This window comes from Strigops habroptila, chromosome W (assembly GCF_004027225.2).
Source record: "Strigops habroptila isolate Jane chromosome W, bStrHab1.2.pri, whole genome shotgun sequence".
NCBI classification, from domain to species: Eukaryota; Metazoa; Chordata; class Aves; order Psittaciformes; family Psittacidae; genus Strigops; species Strigops habroptila.
The window spans coordinates 26,742,577-26,763,445 of NC_044301.2; positions in this window are offsets into that span (position 1 = coordinate 26,742,577).

Sequence of the window (20,869 nt, forward strand, 5' to 3'; positions counted from 1 at the left end):
TTATCTCCGTGGGGACGCCTGCTAAAGTAGTGCCTGCCACCCCATCTCTTCACGATGCACCTCGGAGTTGGCCTCTTGGTCATTTTATAAGTGTGTGGGTCGGTAAGAATCTGTGCCTAACCTAGTTTGTGGTAGCCTTTACTTATCTCTCTTTCTAGCTGGTTATATTTCTGGTTTTTATATCTATTCTGGATCTTGTAATAAACTTTCTAGCAGTTTGGTGTGTGTGTGTGCGTGGCTTACACCCTTCTCCACCCAGAATCCTTCAATCCCTGGAACATTGTTGCTCACGGCCCCATTTGAAATCATTCTTCTTCTGGGTCACGTGGTAGAGAGGGCTTAAAATCAGACTGTAATTTGGGATGTGCATTCTCCAGAACCCCACAACACCTAAGAAAGCTTGTGTTTTTTTCTTATTAGTTGGTGGAGACATTGCTGTTATCTTGTTGATCACGTCTGTGGGGATCTGGCGACATCCGTCTTGCCATTTTATTCCCCAAAATTGAATCTCCTGTGCAGGTCTCTTGACCTTGCTCCATTTTATGGCAAAACCGGCCTTCAGAAGGATTCGGATTATTTTCCTCCCTTTCTCAAAAACAGCTTCTGCTGTATCACCCCACACGATGATGTCATCAATGTATTGCAGGTGTTCTGGAGCTTGCCCCTGTTCCAGTGCAGTCTGGATCAATCCATGGCAGATGGTAGGGCTGTGTTTCCACCCCTGGGGCAGTCGGTTCCAAGTGTACTGGATGCCCCTCCAAGTAAAAGCAAACTGTGGCCTGCATTCTGCTGCCAAAGGGCTTGAGAAAAATGCATTGGCACTGTCAATTGTGGCATCCCACTTGGCTGCCTTTGGCTCCAGTTCATAGTGAAGTTCTAGCATGTCCGGTACAGCAGCACTCAATGGTGGTGTGACTTCATTCAGGCCATGATACTCTATTCTTAGTGTCCCCTCTCCATTAGACTTTCGCACTGGCCATATGGGGTTATTAAAGGGTGAGTGGGTCCTGCTGATCACTCCTTGGCTTTCCCGTCTATGGATCAGTTATGGATGGGAATCAGGGAGTCTCGATTAGTGCGATATTGCCGCCGGTGCACTGTTATGGTCACGATTGGCACTTGTTGTTCTTTGACCTTCAGCAACCCCACAACAGAAGGATCCTGTGAGAGACCAGGCAGGGTGGACAGCTGCTTCATTTCCTCCAAGGCAGCTGTACCAAAAGCCCATTGGTACCCTTTTGGGTCTTTGAAGTGCCTTCTCCTGAGAGAGTCTATGCCAAAGACACATGGAGCCTCTGGACCAGTCACAATAGGGTGCTTTTGCCTCTCCTTCCCAGTTAGGCTGATTTCAGCCTCCAGTACAGTCAACTCTTGGGATCCTCCTGTCACTCCAGAAATACAAATGGGTTCTACCCCTTGATAGTTTGGTGGCATCAGGGTACACTGTGCACCGGTATCTGCTAGAGCCTCATACTCCTGTGGGACTGACATGCCAGGCCATCTGATCCACACAGTCCAGTAAACCCGATTGTCCCTCTCCTCCACTTGGCTGGAGGCAGGGCCCCTCTAATGGTAACCATAAGATTCTCCACTTATGTCTTGTAGAAAAGGATTAGTATTCCTTATCTCAAGAGTTTGAGTAAAATCAGCTCTTCCACTCCATCTGGGAAACTGCTCACCAGAGACTGGAGCAGCACCTTTCTTGGGAGGATCATCCATGATGACTTCTAGAATTCCTGGATGACTGAGATTTCCTATTCCAAGTCGCTGTGTAATTAGTGCGGCCCACTTACTCCATGTAGCATCAGTTGCATGATGTGTAGAGGAGACCCTGCCTTTGAACATCCAGCCCAGTACGGGCAACCAGGGTGCCAGGAGGAGCTGTGCTTCAGTGCCAATCACTTCCAAAGCAGCTCAAAGCCCTTCTAAGGAGGAGAAAAATTACTGCTACAGCTGAACCCAGGACATGTGTTTATATGCATTGTGGCAAATCTACTACCGGAATCAGGAACATACCCGAGGTAAAAATAAGCGAACTTTGTGAACTCAAGCCACTTATGGTTTGGAGGACAACTTAGTCCTAACCTTGATGAAGGGGTTTGCAACCACCCTCAATGAATCTAGTATTACTGCTTGCTTGCCTCTGCCTAAATCTGTAGCAGACCCCCTTCCCATGGGTATTCTTCCCATGGACATAGCAGGAAGTTTGCTATGACTGTGGAATACCCAGGGTATCCTTGAAATAGTGAATCCTTTTTCCTCGGATGGAAGGCAAGTTTCTGTACAAATTAATCAGCCATTCAATTTTTCCACCATCAATAGCACAACCTGCATGTGTTATGAAGAAGGCTTAAACGTAACTTTTACCTGTGATCAGATTTTATGGGGAACAACAGATTTATAACTGGGGATATGACACTAACATCCTACTGTATAGTCAACCCATAAATACAACCTGGTGCATACAATGGAACAGAGGACAATATTGCCCCAAAAGAAAAGGAAAAAAAACCCCAACAATAATAATTGTACCTGGTTTGGGTTAGATGGTCAGGGTTTCACACCATTTGATCCAGGATTCTCTTTTGCCTCAGTATCAAAAAAGTGAGCATTGTGGTCTTGATAAAATGTAATAAATTGCTCTAACTGGAAACAATACAATTGGGTAAAATACTATTGGTCAGTTTACATCACCTTAAAAATGGCCTGTTTGTGCTGAAATCACAGCATGCTAGTCAGTGAGTGCAAATTTTGCATGTCGTAATGACTGTTGTGTTGCCTCTAATGATGCTCCAGCTGGTTTGATCTGGGCCTGTAATGATGGTAATATGTGTACATCTTTATGGGCTGGGTGTGTGGAAATCTGTTTTCTTGCTGCCTATGCGAATCCCAACCCCAGCAGACCAGGGAAGTGTGGCCATCAGCCTCTGCATTGACCACAAGGGCCACAGTCAACAACCATGACCATCTTTGCATCACTGGAGACCCAGGAATAACACAAAAAGGTACTCCCCTGTCATGATATAGACAACAAATCAATCGGTGAATTATACTGCCAGAAGAGTCACAAGAAGAAAGGAAAAAATGTTGTACACAGCCATGTTAGTTTATACTGGATCAATTATTCTTTTAGGTATTGCTGTAATTATTATTTTAATATGTGTGTGTTTGCTTTGTGATTGCCATTGTGGACAGTCATCTTCCTCCACTTGCCCCCTTCTTTCGCTGCCTGGGTCAGGCTGGGTATCAGTCAGCAGGTGGTGAGCAATTGTATTGTGTATCACTTGTGTTTATTGTTTATTTTTCCCTTCCCTTTTTAGTTTTACATTCTCTCCCCTTGTTATTTCCCTTATTATTATTAGTGGTGGTGGTAGTAGTTTTGTATTATACTTTAATTATTGGACTGTTCTTGTCTCAACCTGTGGGAGTTACATTCTTTCGATTCTCTTCCCCACCCCGCCTGGAGCAGGGGGGGAAGAAGGGGGCAAGTGAGTGAGCGGCTGCGTGGTTCTGAGTTAGTGGCTAGGCTTAAACCACAACAATATGTTACTGTTTAAAGAAGATATTGTTAATGATTTGCATAGCTACTATGTGATGTATGATTACGTGTGTTGTTACTTCTTCTTCTTCTATACTTCCTTCTGATCTTATGTGCCTATAACCTCCGTGGATGAAGACACCCAACACTGAGCCCAGCAGTGTTTGAGCCCCACTGGGTGGTGTGAGAGCCTAGACACTGAGCTTGTCTGAAACACCGGTTACATTTCATAGCGTGAGAGTCAGAGACAGGAAAATGAGCTTGTCTCAGGCACCATTTGCATTTGACCATAGGAGGCCTTGAGCTTAAAGGAAGCAAACGACAAGGATGTTAGCTCTCTATACTGTGTAGATAGGATTGTTCTGACCCCTTTGTTTGAATCTGATATGCCTCCACAGGACTGTGAAAGATGCTTAACTCAAAGGATGACTCAAGGATGAGCTGACTCAGAGGATGGAGTCCGGTAGCGGACACCACAATATGAGGGACAAGGACCACCCAGAGGACCACCCAGAGGACCCTCTTGGAACCCCAACTTTGGAACTACGCATGTGTTCACTAAAACATATCCATCATTATCATAGTAATGCCTCTCTACACTTCATATTCAAATTACAGATAACACTCCAAAGCAGGTGAACATAAAAGGGGGGGCTCAGGTCAGAGGGTGAGCTCCCACTACCAGCAATACCCTGGGTGAAGAGGACCAACAAGACGTCGCTGGATCCACAGGTCATGACTATCTGCTTGCAACTCCTCTTATCTTAGGGAGTGATTGTAGCAGATGCCTTTGGAAATTTACAACCCCAACCAACAGCCTGAGTAAAATGCTGCTTACCAGGAGACAAGAATGCAGTCTCTACTGCTATGGTGGTAGGGGAGTTTCCGACTAACTTACTGGGATTACTCCTCTCCTCTCCTCTCCTCACTTTTTAATTGAATATTGACTAGATCTAAGTAAAAATGCATGGCATGGGACTTGCCTATCCAGTTAAAGTAATCGTTGTTGAGTTATTATATCTAACCATATGCCTTGTATTTTGTATTAATAAATCATAAAACTGGTTGGTGTTGTTTCACCTTAATTCAGTACAAGGGTATCGTGAACTTGGTCCTTGGTCCCAAGGGGAGAGAGCTCATTCTAAATGACTCTTTTAGGGTCATGACAATGGAATTGCACCTCCTTTATATTTTTTTTTACAAGCATGAAAATCGTAAATCCAACCACAAACAAAATTCAAGTGTTTGTCCTGTTTTCACATCAATACCTTCAAAAATGAAGATATATTTGAGGCAAAAAGATATTTTTCCCTAAATCTTTTTCTGAGGTTTGCACGTTTTGGTTAACTGAACTGAGCTGTAACTTTGGGGTGAAAGGGGAGTCAGGTGAGATAAATCTAATGCTTGTATGCTTTCAGCTTCATTACAAACTTTTTGAGTGCTCTAATAACTTTCACTGATACCTTTTACCAACTACAGCTCTCTGAAAAACAACTAAGTTAGGACCTTTAAAGTGCAAGGAGCAATTATCATTTCAAATATAATTGCACTTTATAAATATACACATAACAAACTGATGCATTTAATTCTTCAAGTTTATTTTAATTATTATTTACATTTGCTTTCTCCCTGCCCCCCTCTATAACTGGTGACTTCAATGATATTATTACAAGATGCTATCTGCACTCTTTGTACCATTCAGCTGAACACAATCTTTAACTGCGAGGCAGGTATCATATCCCTGTTTATAGGAGTTTTCAGATTTTGCCCACAGTCCTGGAGATTTCTAGAGGGGCTTAATAGGAAGTAAGCCAGGGAATTTGTGTTACATGTAGTCCTGCACTCATTTCATAGTTGCAGACTATGTTGTCAGCTTTGCTGGCATAAATTTTGTGAGTGAAAGGTCAGTGATTAACTTGGGACTGGAGAGAGCTTTTTTGTTTTAAAGTTAAAATAATTTCCTTATATGCAATGACAATGCAGAACATGTTTATTTTGAAACAATCAATCAGCAACAAGTAGCTGGTTAACAGAAGTATTTTCAGTGTGTATCTACAAGGATGTTTCAAATCGAAGGCCTTCCCATAACAGTAAAACCATGAATGTATACGGTTTATGTGTGCCTGGTTCAAAAGATCACTTTTTTCCTTTTTTGAAAGAAGGACAAAATGTCTACCAAGCTTAAAAATTATGTGGATCATGTTTCTATGTCTGTTAGGTGGTGCTTACTAGGCAGTCTGGCTCTTGTCAGTAATTCTTGAACTTCTTTGCTGCAGTGGAATTACTGTAGAGTTAGGAGTTGGGGTTGGTGGGAGGGATTTTTTTTACCAGTTGCACTTAAAATTACATCTAATCCTATCAAGGAGCTCATCACTGTTTCTGGCTACCCATAGCAGGTGCAATACTGCTTTTTTCAAGTCTGTTGCTTTACCAAATAAAGGCAAGAACTGATTGATTTTCTCATGCAAGTAGTCCAATTGATTTCTTCAGGAATACTTGCATGAGTAAGGAAAACAGGATTTGGCAATAAAATTGATTAAAAAATAATCTGAACATAATATTCTTCCAGAAGAAGTATACACTGATTTAAAAGTGTATAAAGAGACAGGTAAAATGAATAGATATGATTAAAATTTAGATGCCAAGTGTGTCTAAAGCAAGTGAAAGCATGAAAGAGTATGAAATAAAGAACAAAAACCAGCAAAAACAAACACTAAAAAGTTTTCACTGTTCATCAAAAATTTAAAAAAAAATCTCAAATGGCAAGCTCAATTTAAAATTGACTTTGAAACTTTTGGGTAGGCAGCAGAATATCTAGAGAGGTGCATAAATGCATAATGAGTATTTTTCCCAAACTCTGAGGGCTCCCCTAAAGAGGGCCTACAAGAAATCTAGAGGGGGACTTTTTACAAGGGCATGTAGTGACAGAACAAGGGGGGATGGCTTTAAGCTGACAGAGGGTAGATTTAGATTAGATATTAGGAATAAATTCTTCACTGTGAGGGTGGTGAGGCACTGGAACAGGTTGCCCAGAGAAGCTGTGGATGCCCCATCCCTGGAAATGTTCAAGGCCAGGCTGGATGGGGCTTTGAACAACCTGGTCTAGTGGAAGGTGTCCCTGCCCATGGCGGGGGGGTTGGAACTAGATGATCTTTAAGGTCCCTTCCAACCCAAACCATTTTATGATTCTACGTTTCATGTTGTTTTACTAAAAATTGTGAGTGCCCCTGAAGCACTGAATATTTCTTCAAGTGCTTATATGTAGATTTGAATATTTAAAATTTTGTATTCAGTTTGAAAATGCTGGCATCCCTAAAACTGGGGGGAAAAAAAAAAATAAATTTCTTGCCTCCCAAGGGAGTTATGCACTTAAAACAAAATACAAACAGACCAAAAGAAAGTATGCAGATGCAATGCCTGCAGCTTGCACTGCTTTTCCAGTAAAAGTTCCTGGATCTCCTTTTTCGAGCAGGTTCCATTTAGCATCATGAAAGAGATGGTGAATTAGCCAGAGCTGTTTGCAGGTGTGTAATTCTTCCCAACAAAAGTTATCAAGCATTTTAAAGGAGCTCAGGAAGAACCAGAATCTAAATAAGTTAACAGAATTTGACAGTTCTGTATGCTGACCAGTTTTTCACAAAATTTTAACATGTGTATAGTTCATCAAAATTTGGTGATATGTTTCCTTAGAGATCAAAGTAAGCACTAGAGTTCCTGATTGGCATAGTTAAGTGTTTCTGCCAACAGCTCCACAACTGCTCGGAGGGCAGCACTGGTTATTAGCACAGCAATACTTACATTAGAGCAACAGGTTATCAAACACTGCTGATAATTGATTGGTTATGAAAATATGGGGGTTTCTCACCTTTCAAGACTATATCCATAAATTTAGATACTTATTTGACATACTCAGATAAGGAGTCTTATCATCCCATGCTCTCTTTATAGCCAGTGCATACAAAACTGTACCTCCAAAGATGTAAACTTTCTTCCCCTGACATTACAGGAGTCCACTGTTATGTGGGTCCTAAATCAAGAGATTCGATTAGGACCCTAAAATTCAGTGGAATGATTCCAAGTTTTATTGACAAAAAATAAAATGAAGAACTGTTCAGCTATAAGAAGAAATGTTCAGAGATTAGGACTAATTAATTAGGAGAGGAAATAAATAGGTAATTTGTGCATGACAACACAGATCATAGGGAGAAATGAAAATGTATTTTTTCTCACAAAGGAATCAACAGGGAAAGATGTAGACAATGAGCAATAAGCACATAAAAGTGGGGGTTTTAAAGTAAATTATTCTCCTGGAAATCATGCTAAGGCACAGGCAAAACAGAGAGGTGACTGGTGACAGCCAACATGGCTTCACTAAGGGCAAATTGTGCCTGACAAATTTGGTGGCCTTCTACAATGGGGTTACAGCACTGGACCCATATCAGACAGAAAAAAAAAAATATATATATATATAAAATACATATAAGTACTCTGATTTCATGGTATAAGCCAACCACTGCTTCACAACAGTGTGCTGATGAGAGGCTATGTCCAGTTGTTCACAGGGGTGATTTTTGCATATTCCCATAAAATAGAACTAGTTAATAATTTGGGGAGCATATACAAGACCTATGGGTTCAATTTACTGTACCAAGTGTAATAAAAGGTACAGTAAATGTACCTATGTCCATGTTGTTTTGTTTCATCTTTATCTCAGCTGTGCCTGGCATTGCTACCAAGAAGAGTATTTGAAAACATTTTTTTTCTTTGCATGTGTTTTGAACAAAGAGCACAGAACAAACCACCATGTCCTGTGAAAACCTTTCAGGCTGCTTCCCGTAAAAGTTTCAAAACATTTTAATGGTAGAAACACTAAAATTAGCTAAGATATAAGCATTCAGATGTAGCTATCTAGGAAAACTTTTAAAAATGTGCTGGAAGCTGTAAATTTACCTTACAAAGCATTTTTTCTGAATACCTGAAGTCAGACCATGTTTATTTAGGCATCTAAATGAAGATTCACTTGTGGATCCCAGTTTAAAATGTTGGCCCAAGTTACTTTACCTGTCTGAGACTTCACATTACCAGCCGATCATGACTAGAATTCAGGAATTGTGAGTTTAATTTATTAGCTGTGCTGGTCTGTGACTGGTAACACCTGGCATGTACAAATGTACCCAGATGAAAAAGTCACGGATGTGTTTTGTTTCTGTTACTTCTGGACAATATTTTTTTACAATAAAGACAGAGACACATACAGTATTTTGAGTAGTGTTGCTTGCACCCAATATGATACACAAGTTATCTTCAGAGCAAAGCTGAGTTGAATACGTGTTCAATTTGCCTGCACAAAACAATGACAACAGGGGATGATTTTTACATGCCATGTTAATTTTTGATGTTGTTTATTCACTCTTGGTACTAATTGTTACTTTTAAGTAACCTCAATCCTCTGCTCACACAGCGTGGTGTAATACCTGAGGCTGAAATTGTGTATTTAGGGTAGAGACTAGAATATCAGTACTCTTTGCATAGAAACTGTGTTCAAATAACCATAAACTCAAAATTGGATATAATTTATACAGATGCTGAGCAGCTATCTCCAGAAATATGAATTCATCTAAGTTGTGGCCCCTGAATCAGGTTGGACTTTCTCTACAACATCTCAGCTCTCTTGGACTCTTGCGTACTCTCTCTAACCAACATGCACTACCAGGACTCACTGCCAATTACCAGTTTGTTATTTATGTCCCCTCGTTTAAAATTCATCTATGCTTTTCACCCGCTGGGCCTAGAAAAGTGAAAGAGAGTCTGAGTAAACTCGAGTGAACTTAACTTACAGACTTACACATCACCTGTACATTTGGCACTGTCTCCTAGAATGCTGTCAGAAAATGAGCCAAAAAGAATTCATGTCACTCTTCTGATGTTACAGAACATTTGCCAGATGTTACTTTTAATGCGTTCAAAACAACCAGAAGACATGGAGGATCTATAATATTCTCCTACCAACAGGTCTTTAAATATTCTTAAAGTGCTGTTCAGTTCTAAAAGGGGGTGATGTAAAAATGATACCTTCTTATTCTGCATAGCTGTTCTTTGTGCACATTCAGAGTTGGAGTCATATCTGCTGCCTACAGAAACAAAATTTAAGCTTTACTGTATTTTTCTTTTTTTAGTCTTGCAGAGCATGCACCGCAGAGAACAAGCTGGATCCCCTTCCTTTCCAGATTTCTAACTATAGGTAAGTTTCGCATGAGTCTACATACATGTAACCAAATACACAATCCAAGAATAAGGCATAGCATTGGTGTGATGGAGATTATAATCTTACCACCAAAACTGGAAGTATTTCTAATGAAATGTGAAGGAAAAAGTATAACCTAGCTCGAGAACTACATATATTGTTCTACAGAACAGTGGAAAACACTGTGATGAAAATATAGATTTTTGGGGATAAATCATAATCTCCAATTCAGAAATTACTTTGTCTTAATCCTGACTGATGTGAGAGGAACAGTCTTATATTCCAGGACAGCTGCATGCACCTGAAAGTGTTCTGCCCATAAAAGAAATCAATGCTAGGTATAGATTCCAAAATGTAAACAACTAATTGGTCTTGTTCACTTTTTGGTTTTCTCTTTCTGTATTCCATTAAGGAGCTTATTAACAGAAATGAGCAGCTTTTCTTCCTGCCAGGCAAGTCACTGAAAAGTGTTTTCATTGATTACGGAAGCATACACACAAAATCTGCAGTTAAGTCCAATTAGTTCATGTTCTGTTACAGGCTTAGTAATTATTAGCTCCTTTTCTAATTGATATTTTCAAGATCATTGCAATAATGATTATATAGAGCTTTTAAGATAGTATTTAAGAATACAAATCCAGCACTGGTATTCCCACTGGTATTTAGGCTTGTTGAAATTTTACATCCCTTCTACAATGCTGGCTTTGCACCAACAGAAAAAAAAAAGAGTTGATGCTTCGAAACCAAAACTATAAATACTACTATGCAAAGTCAGTGAAATAAAATTTGTAGTAACTTGTGAGTTTTGAAAAATAAGGATTTCAAGTACCTGCAGGTGATTTTTTACATTAAATATCTTTCTTACTTTTAATGATACATTTTAAATATATAGTCCATAGTCAGATAAAAATTCCCTTAAAATAATATTGGTACTTTAAACTGTGGTTAACTGTCGTGGTTTGAGCCCAGCCAGTAACTCGGAACCACACAGATGCTCACTCACTCCCCCCTTCTTCCTCCCCCCGCTCCCAGAGGGATGGGGAGGAGAATCGGAAGAATGTAACTCCCACGGGTTGAGATAAGAGCAGTCCAGTAACTAAGGTATAATACAAAACCACTACTGCTACCACCAATAATAATAATGATAAGGGAAATAACAAGGGGAGAGGATACAATTGCTCACCACCTGCTGACCGATACCCAGCCCGACCCGAGCAGTGATCTGGGCCTTCTGGGTAACTCCCCCCAGTTTATATAGTGGCCATGACGTGCTGTGGTATGGAATACCCCTTTGGCTAGTTTGGGTCAGGTGTCCTGTCTCTGCTTCCGCCCGGCTTCCCCTCCTCCCTGGCAAAGCATGAGACTGAGAAAGTCCTTGCTCGGAGTAAACATTACTCAGCAACAACTAAAAACATTGGTGTTATCAGCATTGTTCCCAGGCTGAAAGTCAAAAACACAGCACTGCACCAGCTACTAAGAAGGAGAAAAATGACTCCTATAGCTGAACCCAGGACATTAACACAAGAAAAATTCTCAAAGAAAGACTTATGGTGAAAGACATAGAAACTTGTTTTAATAATGTCAACACTGTCTGGGCATTGAAAAGTCTTTTATCCTACTGTCCTTACTTTCTTACCTGTAACCCACCATTATCATAAGAAGATTCATACAATGTAGGCTTTTATTAAAGAGAAAGTGTTTTAAATAAAATTAAAGCAATTTAAACTAAAACCTACAGACATGAACTTGAGTTCCAGCCTTGTCTCCTTTGTTTACTAGCTAGAAGTGTCTGTGCTACCCAACATAATGCAAAGACCTCTGGTGGCTGATGAACACATTGCAAAGATGCTTTTCAGCTGGGAGAGCAGGAGGAAGTCCAGCAGTGACTCCCCTGGAGACACACCTTCCAGACTCTCCTGTAAACTTTGCTGCTATGTGCTATTTACCTGCCTGTACGTGGGGTCTGACAGCTTTGTATCACTGTTCTGGACTCAGTGGGTTTCCTTTGGTCCCCATTGTCTAATAACCATCAGTACAATTGGCTGTGGTTGCTCTCAATTTCCTGTAAAGCTCATCAACTAGAAAATGAGTCAAACCTCTCTAAATCAGCACCCAGCAGGCTCAATTTGAAGGCATCATAGTTTAGTCCATGACCACATGTCTTCCACTAGCAAATGTCCTTCTCCTAAAAGATGTTGGGATAGCAGGTCCTTCATGACTAATCTCCACAGGCTCCTTCAGCTCTGGAGTGGGTGGCTACAAATTAAGCCAAAGGCATCAAGCATCATATGTTCATAGGAACGGGAAAGAAGAAGCCAGACTTCAAGGGAAAAAAAATGCAATTTCTCTCTCTCTCTGAATATACCCCTAGACTAACTCTATAATGCCTCATACTTGCCAGAAATATAAACATGCCAAAACGGGAAACACCAGAATCTTTGGGGAAGCATTTTTTAGTCTACAGAATGTTAAATTTGTTTTGTTTTAAAGTAAAATAAATTTAAAATATTTTTATTTCAAATAAAATATAAACATTCACATTTTTACATGACGAGGTTTAGCATATATAGTAAGGTAGAGATTCTTAATACAGTCCCATACTCCATTAGTCACAAAATTAATAGAGGTCTGTTTTCATGCACAAAACCTTTTTCTTTTGAAAAATCTGTATAAATGAATCATCGGTGCTAGCAGCCATGGCAGTGCAGCATGAGGAGATACCACAAACCTAACAGTTCTGAAAATTCAAAGGCTCTGGTTGCATTCTAAATGTCTTTAGTAAAATATAGGGTCATCCTTGTTTGAAGCTTAACAACACAAAGTCCAAATGACCATATTCCCCCATCAAACTAATTGTTGCTTGTTGGGTATTCTAAAGCTCTTTAGTTGTTTTGTTGTTTGTTTGTTTGTTTGGTTTTGTTTGGGTTTTTTTTTAGTTCTCTGTGTACAGTAAATGGGTTGTAAAAACATAATTATCTACTGTGAAACTGAACAAGAGACCTTTACTAAGTGTAACAAAGGACTGCAATCTTCATTCATTTTATTAACAGCCTGAATATTAATGGTTCTTCTTTTTGTGAATTCAGATTTGTAATGACTCTGCCTTACACAGCATCAAGGTGAAGATAGTAAAGCTAAGACCCACTTAGGGAGGGGGACTAAAACATGACTGGGCCACTGTTCCCAAGATCACCATGGAAATGTCAGTAATGGCTTCCCTACCAAGCAGCTTCCCACAGGATCTGAGGAGACTTGACCCATAACTATGGGAAACATCGTATTTCATAGTATTGTGCTGCAGAGGATAATCAAACTCCAGTGCATTCAGACAGTGATGCCTGGATCCCAAGCAATGCCTGGGAAAGGGAGAGGTGATTTGTGGGGAGCTGCCAGACCACAGGGCTCGCCTCATGTCTAACCGCAAACACAGACATGTGTTTGCATACTGTATTGAACAGAAATGGAACCACTGAAGCATTTCATTATTATTTTTCAAATTTGAAACCTCCATTCAATGAACCAAGGTTTCATCAGAAGGTACTCATCAATTTGATGAACGCTGAACGTGGAACTCCAGGTTCCAGGAAAGAAACATGCCTGACAAAACCCTTACCCAAATTCAATCTTGCCCTGAAATAATCTTAGTAAAAGCATAAAAATACAATAATGATGCTGCTATGAAGAACCTTGTGTCATGGCTTAACTCCAGTCTAAGCACCACTCACTCCCCCACAGTGATCCCACTGAGTCTCTATACCTACAGAAAACAGCATACCAATCTCTTTTAATAACTAGAGTAATTATTAACCACCAGCATTCCTTGCTCATTTTTATCTACCTTTGGTCTTCTAGATTTGTTCTCAAATCATGGCCATATCCAGGAGTGAACCTTGTTTTGAGAATTGCTTAATTTAGTTTGAATGAGATCAGCTTGATGAAAATTGCTTTAGGTTTAGAAGCATTTTTGTTAATCACAGAAGTCATAAGTTCCTATTGTAGTTATATGCACATAATTGTGGGTTTGCATTCTTTTAAAGCCAACCTAGGAGGAAGATCAGGTTCAAGATCAAGGAACCTGATGGTGCACAAGTCCATGGGACCTGACGAGATGCATCTGCAGGTCCCAAGGGAACTGGCAACTCAAGTTGCCAAGCCATTACCCATTAAATTTGAGAAGTCATGGCAGTCTGGTGAAGTTCCTGCTGACTGGAAAAGGGGAAATATAACCCCCATTTTTAAACAGGAAAAAAAGGAGGACCCAGGGAACTACAGGCTGGGCAGTCTCACCTCAGTGCCTGGCAAAATCATGGAGAAGATCCTCCTGGAAACTATGCTAAGGCACATGGACAATAAGGGGGTGATTGTTGACAGCCAACATGGCTTCACTAAGGGCAAATCGTACCTGACAAATTTAGTGGCCTTCTACGATGGGGCTACAGCTTTGGTGGATAACAGAGGAGGAACTGATGTCATTTACCTGGACTTGTGCAAGGCATTTGACACTGTCCCACACAACATCCTTGTCTCTAAATGGATGGACCACTTGGTGGATAAGGAATTGGCTGGATGGTCGCACTCAAGGAGTTGTGGTCCATGACTCAGTGTCCAAGTGGAGATCAGTGACAAGTGGCATCCCTCAGGGGTCAGCTTAGCAGCTGTAATTAGGGATGTGCATTCTCCAAAAACCCACAACGCCTAAGAAAGCTTGCGTTTCTTTTTTGCTAGTTGGTGGAAACATTGCTGTTATCTTGTTGATCACACCTGTGGACACCTGACAACGTCCATCTTGCCATTTTATTCCCAAAAATTGAATCTCCCATGCAGGTCCCTTGACCTTACTCTGTTTTATGGCAAAACCAGCCTTTGGAAGGATTTGGATTTTCTTCCCTTTCTCAAAAACTTCTGCTGCTGTATCACCCCACACAATGTCATCAATGTATTGCAAGTGTTCTGGAGCTTTGCCCTGTTCCAGTGCAGTCTGGATCAGTTCATGGCAGATGGTAGGGCCATATTTCCACCCCTGGGGCAGTCGGTTCCAAGTGTACTGGATGCTCCTCCAAGTAAAAGCAAACTGTGGCCTGCATTCTGCTGCCAAAGGAATTGAGAAAAATGCATTGGCAATATCAATTGTGGCATCCCACTTGGCTGCCTTTGACTCCAGTTCATATGGAAGTTCTAGCAAGTCCGGTACAGCAGCACTCAATGGTGGTGTGACTTCATTCAGGCCACGATAGTCTACTGTTAGTCTCCACTCTCTGTCTGAGAGACCAGGCAATGTAGACAGCTGCTTAACTTCCTCTGTTTCCAAGGCAGCTATAGCAAAAGCCCATCGATACCCTTTTGGGTCCTTAAAATACCCTCTACTAAGATAGTCTATGCCTAGGATGCGCGGAGCCTCTGGGCTAGTCACAATGGGGTGCTTTTGCCACTCCTTCTCTGTCAGGCTGATTTCAGCTTTGAGTACAGTTAGTTCTTGGGATCCCCCTGTCGTCACTCCAGAAATACAAATGGGTTCTGACCTCTAATAGCTTGATGGCATCAGGGTACACTGTGCACCAGTATCTACTAGAGCCTTATACTCCTGTGGGACTGATGTGCCAGGCCATCTGATCCGCACAGTCCAGTAAATCTAGTTGTCCCTCTCCTCCACCTGGCTGGAGGCAGGGCCCCTCTCATACTGGTCATAAGATTCTCTGCTTAATTCTTGTAAAAAAGGATTAGAATTCCTTTCCATAGATTTCAGAGTAAAATGAGCTCTTACTCCATTTGGGAAACTGCCCACCAGAGGTTGGAGCAGAAGCTCTCCTGGAATAACCCCTATTTGTGGTTTGTTTTCCTTGCAATTCATATACCTGTGCCTCTAGGGTTGAGGTAGTTTTTCCATTCCACTTGCTCATGTCCTCTCCATGGTCCCGCAGATAAAACCACAGAGTACTCCATGGTGTGTACCTTCTATATACTCCCTCGTGAGCAACAGGGCACTTACTGTCAATAGCTGAGATGTGGGTCCATACAAGTGGGCAGCAGGACATATCCTCTTTGAATTGCTAGACCTTCCAGGACAGTTTTTCCACAGCTAAAATGGGAAGGGGAGAGATTGTCTTCAAACTCCCAGATCTGACAGATCTAGGTCATGCTTTGTCTAGAAAGGCTGGATCAGATGATCCTTGATGTCCCTTCAGACCTGGTATTCTATGATTCTATGTTACTTCATCCACCATCAGTCCTGCTTAGTCCCTCCAGCTCATTACAACCCATGAGTTGCCATATGATTATGGTGCACTCTGTACAAATTTGCGCCACATGGGTCATGTACAGTGGAATTCATATGGATCTGTGGGTGACTGCTCAGTGTTTGAGTTATAATAAATCATCTCTAGAATGGCTAATTTCCTCAGGTACTGGATGCCTCTCTCTATTGCAGTCCACTTGCCTGGGCGACATATAACATCTTCCTTGAAGGAATACCTTTCCTTCACTTGACAGGAGTTCCCTCCAGAGGCTTGTGTCCCTCTCCCAATTGACTTGTCAATTCCCCCTTGCCTAGCAAGTGATCCCAGCTGCTTGGCTTCCCTACCCTCTAATTTGAAACTGTTGACCCCATTGCCCCAGCATCAGAGACACCAGGTGATTATGTGCTGAAATCTTTTTGCATATCCTGCAGCTCAGTCAAGGATAGGGATCAAGACATTACCTCTGGTTCTGCCTCTTTCTCATGTTCTTGTGATGGCTCTGCTTTGTCCTCCTTCACTAAATGAGCTGCCTTTCTTGTCCATTTCTTCTTGCATATAGGGGCAACTGATAATAGGGGTTGGTTCTTTGGTTCAGCTGCAGTGCCTGTCACCAGGGTTGGAGTAGCCACAGTGTCTGTTGCTTTGCCATCAGATCTAGAAAACTTCTTTTCCTCTTGAGGGTACTGAACAGTGTTGAGCAGGGCTTAGTAGGCATGGGCCAGCCCCTAGCATGTTGCAGTGATTTGCGCCCCTCCGGAATTGCAGGGCGACAGCATACTTTTTTCCAAATATTTTACTAGTTTTTCCAGATTCCGCACTTGTTCAGGGGTGAAGTTCCAAAACATTAGAGGTACCCACTGTCCTAGTGTCCTGGTTTCAGCTGGAACAGAATTAGTTTTCTTCCTAGTAGCTGGTACAGTGCTGTATTTTGGCTTTAGTTTGAGAATAATGCTGATAACAATAATGCAAGCAGCTGACTCATAGGGGGTGACGCCAGGAATTACGACCACCACCCCCCTAAACATATAAATTACTCCCCCTGGGAGCACAGGTGACTAGGGTGTAGTGTGGCAGTTCGTGCAGACAAGGGTGAGTGGGGAGGGTGTTGAAGCCCAGACAGCTTAAGAGGCAACACAGCCAGTGGTTACCCAGAAGGTGCTCAAGCATGGTATCCTCTCAGCAGAAGGCAAAGAAAACAAAGTCCTCTCTGCTGGCCAGAAAGGATGTGGTGACCCAGACAGAGGTCCCTTGAAAACATGTAGCTGTCCAGGTGTCTGGCTGCAGTGAGTGCCGGAGACTGTCACTGATGTTGGATGGTAGCTGTGCAAGATGTGGCCAGGTGGATGATCTGCTCTGCATGGTGGCAGAGCTATGAGAAGAAGTGGAGAGCCTAAAGAGTATAAGGGAATCTGAGGAGTGTGGGAAGGATGGAAACTATTTGATTATTGCCAAAGAGAAGTAACTACTTGTGGGAGAGGATGGAAGCTATTTGATTATTGCCAAAGAGAAGTAACTACTTGCCTGGAGAAGAAAAAGTTAAAGAAGAAACTTTGTGTGATCAAGCAGAGCAACCCAGCTGGACAGAAGTAGGAGAACAGAAAGATAAGGAACTGGTTATTTTGGGACTGTTTGTGAAATGACGAAGAATGTTGAAAAATCAAAACTGTAAACCAGGAACTAAACATGATGTGCTAAAAATAGCTTGGTATAAAAGTTAGAGCAATAGGCTAAAAATAGCTTTTGCTAGAATGGTATAAAAGTTAGAGCAATAGGCAATAAAGTGATTTGCTGCATGAAGATGCTTTGAGTCCGTGCCATTCATACACCACAGAGGAGGAGATTGATTGGTGGAGCTGTACTCTATCATCCCTAAGAGAAACAAGCCAGCCACCCAAGGCAAAAGAAATTAAGGATCCCCCACCCTCTTGCCACCAGGCAGATGGAGGGGACCTAGGAGACAGGGGAGGTGTGAAGCAGGTTACTCCTCGGAGTGGATGGCGCATTGCCTCCCAGCCTATGTCACCTTCCCAGGTACCTCTCTACAACAGATATGAGGCTCTGGTACTTGAGGAGCAGAAAAAAGAGGAAGATGATGAAGTAGATAAGGGATGATCCAGGTTGGAAGAGTTTTGCCACGGGTGAGTTGGTCAACCCCTTGTATCATGACCACCTCTACTAAGAAAAAAAGAAGAGTGGTTGTGATTGGTGACTCCACACTGAGAGGAACAGAGGGCCTGATATGTCAACCGGAACTGACTCACAGGGAAGTCTGCTTGCCTCCCTGGGGCCAGAGTAAGGGACGTCACCAGAAAAGTATCTTGTCTGGTACGGCCTGATGATTACTATCCTTTACTGGTCTGTCAGGTGGGCAATGAGGAAGTCTCATTGACAAGAAGCCTGAGGGGACTCAAGAAGGACTTCAGGGTGACTGGTTCAGGTTTGAGGAGCCCAAGTAGTTTTCTCATCTATCCTGCCAGTCACAAGCAACGATGATGGAAGCATCAGGAAAATCATGCAGATCAATTCCTGGCTCCAGGACTGGTGTCACCATCAGAATTTTGGGTTTTTTGACCATGGGTTGGTATACATGGCACCAGGCCTGCTGGCAGCAGATGGGGTACGCCTGTCCCAAAAGGGGAAAAGGATCCTAGATCAGGAGTCAGCAGAGCTCATAGAGAGGGCTTTAAACTAGGTTTGAAGGGGGAAGGGGATAAAACCAGGCTTGCTAGAAATGAGCCGGGGGCAGCATGCCAGTGTTGGAGGTCAGATCCACAGGGCAACTTAAATGCATTTATGTCAATACCTCCAGGATGGGCAACAAACAGGAGGAGCTGGAAGCCATTGTGCAGCAGGAAAACCATGACACAGTCACCATCACAGAAATGTGGTGAGATGATTCACATGATTGGAGTGCTGCAATGGATGGCTACTGGCTTTTCAGAAGGGATGGGCAAGGAAAGAGAGGTGGTGGGGTTGCATCGTATGTCAGAGAGTGCATCGACTGCATGGAACTTAACGTTGTGAGAAAGTTGAATGTTTGTGGGTGAGGATCAGGGGGAAGGCCAACCAAGCTGATATCCTGATAGGAGTCTGTTATAGACCACCCAACCAGGATGAAGTTACTGAATAAGCATTCTTCAAACAACTGGTAGTAGTTTCACAATCGCTAGCCCTTGTTCTCATGGGGGACTTCAACCTACCAGATGTCTGCTGGAAGTACAACACAGCAGAGAGGAAGCAGTCCAGGAAGTTCTTGGAGGGTGTGGAAAATAACTTCCTGACCCAACTGGTGAGTGAGCCAACTAGGGGGATGCCTGGCTAGATTTGCTGTTCACAAACAGAGAAGGACTGGTGGGTGATGTGATGGCTGGAGGCTGTCTTGGGCGAAGTCCTAGTCTAGTGGGCAGGTCCCAGAGGATTGGAGGTTGGCCAACATGACTCCTCTACAAAAAGGGCAGGAAGGAGGACCCTGGAAACTACAGGCCTGTCAGCCTGACCTCAGTGCCGGGGAAGTCATGGAGCAGATCATCCTGAGTGCTATCACACAGCACATGTGGGAAAACCAGGGGAATCTGGCCCAGTCAGCACAGGTTTACGAAGCGCAGGTCCTGCTTGACCAACCTGATCTCCTATGACAAGATGACCTGTTTGATTGATGAGAGAAAGGCTGTAGACACTGTCTATTTGGACTTTAGTAAAGTATTCAACACTCTATCCCACAGCATTCTCCTGGAGAAACTGCTCATGGCCTGGATATGTAGATTCTTCACTAGGTAAAAATCTGGCTGGCTGGCCGATCCCAAAGAGTAATGGTGAATGATGTCACATATAGTTGGCAACTGGTCACTAGTGGTGTCCCTCAGGGCTCAGTATTAGGGCCAGTCTTCTTTAATATCTTTATTGACAATCTGGATGAGGGGATCGAGTGCACCCTCAGTAAATTTGCAGATGACACCAAGTTGGGTGGGAGTGTTGATCTGCTCAAGGGTAGGAAGGGTCTGCAGAGGGATCTACACAGGCTGGATCGATGGGCTGTGGCCAATTGTATAAGGTTCGACAAGACAAAGTGCTGGGTCCTGCACTTGGGCCACAACAACCCCATGCAACACTACAGTCCCTTCCAACCCAAACCAGTCTATGGTTCTGTGATTAGCTTGTTCTTTGTTTTCTCTCCTCAGTCCAAAAACCACGCAATGAGCATACATGCGTTTGACCTAAACTCTGATGGTGTATGTGATCACTGGCTGGTCCAATGGGAAGGTAAGTTTATATAGGGGGGGAATGAGGAGCTGTAAATCTGGAAGCTGTGTTTGAACAAGGCTGTGAAATTATCTGAAGGAGAACAGCCAAAAAATTAAAAAGACTGCTGAAAACTGAGCACTGAAGAACTATTACAGTAAACCTAGTTTGGCTGGCGAATCCTGTGCCAAGTGCAAGATCAGAGAAAAGCTGCTTCCTCTGCTTAGCTCAGAGTCAATTGCTAAGGTGTGGTAAGTTGTTTCTATGGCAGCAGAGATCATATGCCACATCCTAGAGCTCCTGAGTGTCTCTTCATCTGTGTTTTGAGGACATGCTAATAATCCTCTGTGATGTTTCCTCAATGTTCTCAAGCACAGGGAAGACAAAGCAGTTATGTAACAGGAGAGCAGCGTCAGTCTCGACTGTGCAGGATTAATCAAGCATTATTTAATTCTATGTATTCTATACAGCTCAGTCTTAGTCTCTTAAGACTGTTGATTGGTATTCCTCTTTGCCAGAAATAACTGTTCTAGCTGCCAAATCTCTCCTGCACACAGCTTGCCAGGTTTTTTTTTATGTAAAGCTATGCTTTTTTTCCTTCACACTTCTCATTGC